This window comes from Lolium rigidum, chromosome 4 (assembly GCF_022539505.1).
Source record: "Lolium rigidum isolate FL_2022 chromosome 4, APGP_CSIRO_Lrig_0.1, whole genome shotgun sequence".
NCBI lineage: Eukaryota > Viridiplantae > Streptophyta > Magnoliopsida > Poales > Poaceae > Lolium > Lolium rigidum.
Window position 1 is genome coordinate 233331581 of NC_061511.1, and position 7801 is coordinate 233339381.

A 7801-nucleotide genomic window follows, 5' to 3' on the forward strand; every position below is an offset into this window, starting at 1 on the left:
GATCCGGAAAGAAACAAACCGGCATCAGCAAAAATTACAAGGAGATTGGAGAAACTTACCACGACATTGCTGGTGGCATCATACCAGGCACTGTCGAACTCCTTCACGGCTCGCTTGAGTCGCATGAAGTGTTCTTCAGTGGACCGCGGCCCAGCCGGATCCGGCGCCGGAAGGCGGTCCTTCCCCAAGCCCTTCGTGGCGGCGGAGATGTCCGCCGCGTTCCACTTCTCGGCGTAGGGGAGAAGGTGCCCCCGCTCCTTGCCCTCGCGCTTGAGCTCAATGATCCGGCCCGAGGAGGCCGGACGGTTTCTCCGAGACCGCGGCGGCGGCGGGCCCGACGTGCAGCACCAAGGACCGCGAGCCGCTGAGCGCCTCCACGGCCTTTCCGCGCGACTCCCCCGGCTTGAGGCGCTTAGTGGTCTTGGGGGCTGCCGGCGGCGGCATCGGCGTAGTTGCGAGGGGTCCCTGGCTCGGCGGAGGTGTTGGCGTCGCCTCAGGGACAGGAGGTTCCGGCGGAGGAGTTGGCGTGGCGTCAGGCGCTGGAGCTTCTGGCGCTGAGGTAGAGGAGGCCGGCACGGAAGCTTCCGGCACGGCCTTGGAGGGGGAAGAGCGCGAACTCTTCTTCTTCTTCTTCTTTTCTTTCTGGACGGAAGGAACCAAAGGTTCCGACCGCCCGACAGCTTCTTCATCGGCGCCGATGTTGCTGGCGCCGGTATCTTGGGTCTCTGGAGGGGAGGTAAGATCCTCCTCCGCGCGGTGATCAGGAGATTTGGGGGCCGCGCGCCCCGAACTTGTAGTGCCCCCCGGAGGGGAGGCAGAGATGTTGCCGGCACCAGATGGTGTCGGGCTTGAACGAGGAGGAGGGGTTGAGGTTCCAGCGGAGCCGGCAGAGCCCTCAGTCCTAGGCCCAAGCTTGAGCGCAGGGCTGAAAAAGAGAAAGAGAAAGAATTGGAAAAAGCAGCTGGGAAAGACTTGGCAAAAGTAAGAAAAGCAAAAGAACGGGACTTACCCGGAGGAAGTGGGCATCTGTTTGCTCTTGTAGCGCCTCGTGCCTACTTGCTTCCCGGATAAAGGCTCGGTCCGGAAGCGTTTGGCCGGAGGCTCTTGGCTTGGCCCGGCATCCGACGCCGGGGTCTTGTTCTTCTTGCCCCCGACAACGAGGTTGTCCAGGAACTCCCGGCCAACCTCGGCCTGCAGCGGGGTGGCGTGCTCGTGAATCTGCGGGTTGATGTTGGTTGAGGAAGGATCTACAGAGGAACAACGACGGTAAAATATGAGAAGTCAAATAGAGAAACTACCTCCAGCATGGTCAGGTCGTCGGACGAACCAGCGGGCTCCGGCGGAGACCTGCCGAGGCGCGAGGCTGCGGTCTTGCCCATCTTCAGATCCCTCCAATAGATGACGGGGTCGGGGTCGAACTTGTCCAAACCTCGCTTCGGGCGGGGCCTCGTCGGTCGGATTCGATGCCGGGGAAACGGTCCTTGGCCCGAAAGAACAAGAAAGATAGAAAGAGGTTAATCACAATGCAAAAGTTACCGTACGCCGACCCGAGTTGCGTAATTTCTTACATCTTGGGTCGGGGGGTTAGTGGAACCGAGAGGCCGAAGGCCCCATTCCCGATCCTCCGGCATGGCGGTCTGGCAAATCTGGCCGGCCTTGAGGACAACGTCCTTCTTGCTAAGGGGAATTCCGGTGATCTTTGTAGGATCACCGGGACCGTACATCTCGCTCATCTTGTGCATACGGCGCTTGAGCGGAAGCACCCGGCGAGAGATAAAGGCGCGGATGATATCATCTGAGCAGATGTTGGTGTCCTTCATCAGTTGCCTCATAAAGCGTATAATCCGGTTGGTCTCAATATGAGAGTCCTTCGGATTGTAGCTCCAGTTGGCCCTCGTGGGCGGCGCCAGATTGAAGGGCGGCAGGTTGATAAGGTCCGGGGCGCCCTTGTTCTTCACATAGAAAAAGGTCCCTTGCCATAGCCGGCATGACTCGAGACCGGAGAACTTGAAGAAGGGGCTCCCCTGACAGGAGCCGATGATACAAGACCCGCATTGAACGGGGGTTTGGGTTTAGGAATGTTCTTGCCCTGAACGGAATTGATCCGAAGAGCAAAGAAGCGGGCGAACGTCTCACGAGTGGGACGAATGCCGATGTAAGCCTCCATGAAGGTGGCATAGCAAGAGAGGTAGAAAATGGCGTTGCCAGGGAGATGGTGAGGTTGAAGTTGGTAAAAATCAAGGAAGCGCCGGAAGAAATCGGACGCAGGAAGGCCGAAGCCGCGCTCAAAGTGAGCAAGAAAAACAACTCGTTCACCGGGTTCGGGCACCGGTTTGATTTCGTCGCGAGGAAGCCGGCAGGACACTCCTTCCGGAATCCTTCTGGACCGGTATAACCAGTCAATCTCAAACTTAGTAACATTGGAGCCCATCCAGGCCCCACGGGTGATACCGGAGGAATCCATACCGGAACCTTCGCTAGAACTACCGGATGCACGATTGCTACCGGATGCGCGATTGCTACCGGACTTGGCGTCCATCTGGGCAAGATCGGCGGTAAGCCCATCGGAAGATCTGCTACGCCGGCTAGCAGAGGAAGACGCGGAAGAAGAGGTAGAGGAGGATTCCATACTAGACATGGAATTTGACGAAGAGAAACAAGAATCCCACGAGATACCCCCGCATGAAGATCTACGAAAGAGAGAAAAAGCAAGAAAAACAAGAAGTAAATACACTACCGAGTCGAGATCTAGAAAGCAAGCAAAAGAGGAGTAAATCCAGATTAAGCCTAACCTGAGGCGGCGGAGTAGTTGAGGAGGAGGTTCGCCGGAGAAGCGACGAGCCAAAGGCCGGCGAAGAAGTCCGTCGACGGCGAGGTGAGGAAAAGCTTCGAGAAGCACCAATGCCGCGACGAGGGCAGAAGCGCTGCAGAAGTTCTTCACGCGGTGAGGTCCGGCGGCGTCCGGTGAAGCAGTATCGAAGGTTCGCTGGGCGGCGGAGCTCAGGCGGCGAAGCGGAGCGGCGGAGGCGCGGAGAGCGAGAAGTACTTGTGCGCGAGGAACTGGAGAATGCGAGGAAAGGAAGAAGGAGAAGCGGTTCCCCCTTATAAAGGAAGAGGGAGATATGGGCCGAAAACCGCTGGGCCTCGGCGGTTTGGGTCGTGGGCCGCGACGGTTCGCTCCACGGGCCGCCACGTGGCACGGTGATACACGTGAAAAAATAATAAGCCACAGGGAGGTGCCCACGGATCCGGTGAAGCGGTTGGGATTCGCTGTGAAGCGCTTAATGCGCGCGCGAGCCGAAGGGAAGTGACCCCGACACCGGCGCGTCGGCCACGCGTGCGCATGTCACCGACGGGCGCGGGGCCCGAGATATTCTCGACGTCGCCGAGGAAGTGTTTAATGACTAAGATGCCGGAGGATAAGACACCGGATAATGTCTTAAGAAGAAGAGATAGCGATGACCCGGGCAAAGATGCCGGATCCAAGCCTAAGGCCGGATAGATTAAACCGGTATCCTAAAATAAAAGAACTCGGCATGGTCCGTTGGATAGGATCCGCCGGACTATACCAGCTTCGGGGACTAATGTTGGGGGGATGACCCCGGTATGCCAAAGGCATGCCAAACCGGATGGTTTGAGCCATCAAGATACCGGTTTAATGTTCGTACCGGAACTTAGAGATAAGAACTTAGCTAAGTGAAGCTAAGCCGGTATCCCCAAGAGGGGTATGCCGGAACCGGATAAGAAGACACCGGGTTACCGGAAGGAAGAGCAGGTCGGCAGGATCGGTCAAAGATTCTTTCCGAGCTAGAAGACAAGGATGAGCTAAGCAAAGTAACTTTAAACGAAGGGCTGACGATAAAGAGAAGGATGACGGTCAAAGAAGCCGGAGGACGTCGAGCATCCCCGATTAAAGAGGACTCCGGTGTCTTCTATGATTAAAGTAGCTTTGTAAAGTAGTTTGTCTAGTCAAAGATGCCATTAGGGTTTCTTGCCCTGTAAGCCACCTCTCCCCTATATAAGGAGAGGGGGTAGCCCCTCTTACGGACGGACACATGAACACAGAAGAACTTGTACTGAGAAACTTGTAACCTGTTGAGATCAATAGAGAAGATGATCTAGAGCGAGTTCTTCCTTATGTCTTTCTTCTTTAACCTCTAGCCTTGGCTAAGTTCTTGAGGAAACCATCCGAAAGTTCATCCCATCTAATCACAAACCCTCCCCCGAATCCTCTTGCGTCCATTCGGCCCCAACCTAAGCCATCCTATGGCATCTGTTTGTTCACCACGACGACAATGTTCAAGAATTGAAACATAAGGTTTATTAGATGTGCAAATCTAAGGTTCCAATGCTATTTACCTAATGACACATGGGTTGAACCTTAATTGAGGTTTAGGTTTTATTTGTGATCACCCAAGTGATACACAAACTAGGGTTGAGATTTAATTCTGGTTTGTAGAGTTGAGATAATACCATATTGCATGTGCTAGGGTTTAATCTCCCCTATCTACGATAAGGTGGTTACTTGCTTCATATCTTATGTGCTTCCCTAATTACTAATGATTTAAGAATTGGTTTTATCTTCTACCAATTAACTTCTATTATTATCCTTAATTAATCATTAAAGTAATTAAAGTGGTTATGGTTTTTTTTTATAGTTAACTTTGGTCATATGGATGGATGGTTTCTCACCATACAAAGTATAGAGTTTGACTCTAAAGGTTTTCTTGTGGTTCTTAGTTGAAGAATAGGTGGAATGTAAATGTGGTAGGATTCTACTTATGATCCCAAGTGATTTACATGTTAAGGTTAGGATATAAGACTATGGTTGCTTACTAATTACCTCCCTAAGTTTTCATGTGGTGAATGAGATCTACTTATTCTGTTAGGGTTTATTCTCCATACCTCAAGTTCTTAGGGTTTATGATCATCACTTAATTAATAATGATCAAGGTTTGGCTTCCTAAGGATCTCTCATTAGATGGGGTTCTCACTTCCATGATCAAGTATTGTCTTGATCAGCTAAGGTATAGTACTTATACTCTACTTTCTTGGATGGGACTACTATGGTTGCCTCTAAAGTTTATATCCCAGGAGAATGCCTGAGATATTATGTTAGGGTTCTACTCAACAATGATGATATGATCATATGGTTAAAAGAGTAGTTCTCTCCCTCAAATCCAGGTGTTGCCTCATCCATTGTTAGTGTAGCTCCATAGCTTGAGTTCCCTCACATAGGAATGGTTTATTCTAGGGTTTATGGTATACTCACAACATCTCAATAGGTATCAAGTCTAAAACTCAACTTGGCTATCTAGGTTGAATTAATCTCTTCCTTACTTTATCAATTAATGGATAAGGTATTATTCCATGTGATATTAAGTTATCTCACCACTCCAAGGGAAATGGTTTTCAACCTAATACTTTATTTCAAAGGTTGTCCTTTATTCTTAAATAGGTAAAACTAAGAGTGATATGAATGGTCTCACTCATTTGGGAAGGACTTGAATAATACTCTAGAGTTCCTCTTGAAGTTGATGTTGTGATCATATGGATATTTATATCCAAGGTTTGCCTCCAGGTTGTTATTGTTTCTCTAATAATTACAATAGAACTCTCACCTCTCTAGGTTTGGTGTGTACTAATGATATGGAATAGAGAAATGTATTTCTTGAGTGGATCTCCTTGTTAATATTCCAATGTTGAAATGAAATGAATACCATGAGGTTCATGGTAAGATCAAGGATTAGTTTAAGACATGGAGAAGATGAGGGAAGAATGGTTTTTCCATTTTAATGTTACTTGATTTTCAATTGAATAGATGTTCATATGTTATGGCAAGGAATACCATAATATGATCTTTAATAAGACCAAGTAATTAATCATTGGGTAAAGTGTTGTTGTGTTGATTTTAGTTCCATTTGATCTAACCCCCTTAGATCAAATTATCTCTACCCAAAACAAAGTTTTAACAAAGTCACATTGAGGTTTATAGCGCTTGACTTGATGAGCTACTTCAATTCCACCAAGGTCAAGTGAAACTTCATGTCATTGTGGATCGTTTTACTTTAAAGCGCGAAAATTCCCTGCATTTTCTATGCATGAATGCAATGCACACATCTCGTTTCCTCTATTTTTGTAACCCCAATACCTGGGATATTACAGTCTCTACCCCTTAAACTAAACTTCGTCCTCGAAGTTTGAACTCTCTCACGTTTCCAGAATGTGGATCTGACTTGTGCAGACTACGACTTTTCTCGAACTCCGTATTGATCTTACTGGATATAATTGAATATATCCCTTGTCCAGATTCTTCCTGGAATCCATTAGGGTTTGTCTCTGAACATTAGTTCTTACTCCAGTTCTATGATTTTCTTCCTGGAATCTAATAATACTTGTCTCTGAACCATGGTTCTTAGTTTGATTCATTGATTTCTTCCAACTATTATAATCTTGTTTCCTTTCTCATTGAATATTCAATGATTAGGACTTCTTCTTGTCCTGGCAGTCTTTATTGAGGACTAATTGGATAACATTCTCCTATTTGATAAAATAGGTCTTTGTTTTCCCCTTACTACCAAAACTTCAATATTGGTACTTCGTAAGGTACTTATCATGGAAATGATCGTGATGGTTTATTCCTAAGAATGGATTAGACTCATTTAGTCCATCCAATCATGGTTTATAGGTGATACCTAAAACTATTTTGGGTTATTTAGGTTCCATGAAAGGAATCGTTCAAATAGACTTTAGTTTTGGTATGGTCAATCTACTTCAGCCTTTGGCCTTCTTGAGCTGTATTTGGTCTATGGTGTTTTCTTCGTCCAACTTCTTTATGCTTGACTTACTTGAGCTTTCGTACTTCTGAGTAAATACTACTCACTTTCTCAAGTTATAGTCCACTTCTTACTTCCTCGAGGTATAAATCTCGGCTTCTGGTCTGACATTCTTCTGAAAGTATTGTTCAATAATCTTATGAAAATAAGATCAAACTTCCTCTCAGTTCAGACCTTCTTCATCTATCCTGCTCAAAATGTTGAGTTATTGTACGTCCAACTCAATCTTTACTCTACCCCTTAGAGTTTTCTTATGGTCCTCAATTCCTTTTATTCCAACCATTGGATTGATGGTTAGAATATTGGTCTAGGTGTAGCGTATGGTTTATATTCTTCTAAGGTCTTGTGAAGAATCCTTGTGGTGTATCCACTTAATTGTGGACATCCAATGTGAATCCTTCGACTAAATGATAATAGGTCATTGTTATTTGGCTAACAAAATTTTATTTGTTCACAACTTCTTGATACAAATAATTAAATCGTGGACTATTTGTAACACCAACTGATACCAGCTGTGATTATTATACTAAATGTGGCTATTTGGTATCTAAAAATGGATTCTATTATAGGTTCTGATCAACTGGACGAGACATCTTCTACTCCATCTCGCAGTATTGATCTTATACCAGTTGTGGTCTTCTGATATTGACTATGGTCTTCTTATGTCTGCTATGGTTTCATATATCATCTTCCTTCATTCAGGGTTTATTTTGCAAAAAAAACCACTAGCTGACACTATGAATATAGTATCCGAAGTGATTTCCCATGCATTCCCTCTTCTATATTGACTATGGATCTGCTTCAGCTTCACCATAATCACCATATTTCTTACCTTCATGCTTCTCATGTACTAAAGTACTCCTCTGTGGGGGTAACGCATGAATGTTGATTGGCACTTCCTTCCGAGTATTGTGGTTGCTTCCCACAACTTTGTTTTCTTTATCTGATGAACCTTCATCTTGTCT